The sequence below is a fragment of the Anoplophora glabripennis genome, unplaced genomic scaffold (assembly GCF_000390285.2).
Source record: "Anoplophora glabripennis isolate ALB-LARVAE unplaced genomic scaffold, Agla_2.0 scaffold151, whole genome shotgun sequence".
Lineage (NCBI taxonomy): Eukaryota > Metazoa > Arthropoda > Insecta > Coleoptera > Cerambycidae > Anoplophora > Anoplophora glabripennis.
In genome coordinates, this window is record NW_019416371.1 from 171,168 (window position 1) to 171,575 (window position 408).

The following is a 408-nucleotide window of genomic DNA, read 5'->3' on the forward strand; positions in this document are numbered from 1 at the left end:
ATGACATAAATAAAAGTGGTTTTAAAGGAATAGGGATTTATTCAGTTGATTCGATCATAATTATAATCAAAACGTTTTGAATTGTAGGTCGGTAGACCGTAGATTAGCTATGCTTGTATGGAGGATTGGCACCCTCTGTGCAGGTATGGTAGGGTGGAAGAATGTTGGCTTGGGTCAATGTGAGAGATTGACACCGGTTGGCATTTGACCACCCCCCTAATTAATGAGGTTTTCCAGGTTTCCCTCATTCCTGCACTGAATGGTGGTTAGGGCCTACCAACATAAGTCGTTCCTGGGCGCAAATGCGGCCTGCGTAATAATAATATGCCGCCTCCTCTCCCGCACAAGTCTCCGACTTCTGGGCTAATTCTCGTAGTTAGAATGAGGAGTAGAGATATTATTATTATT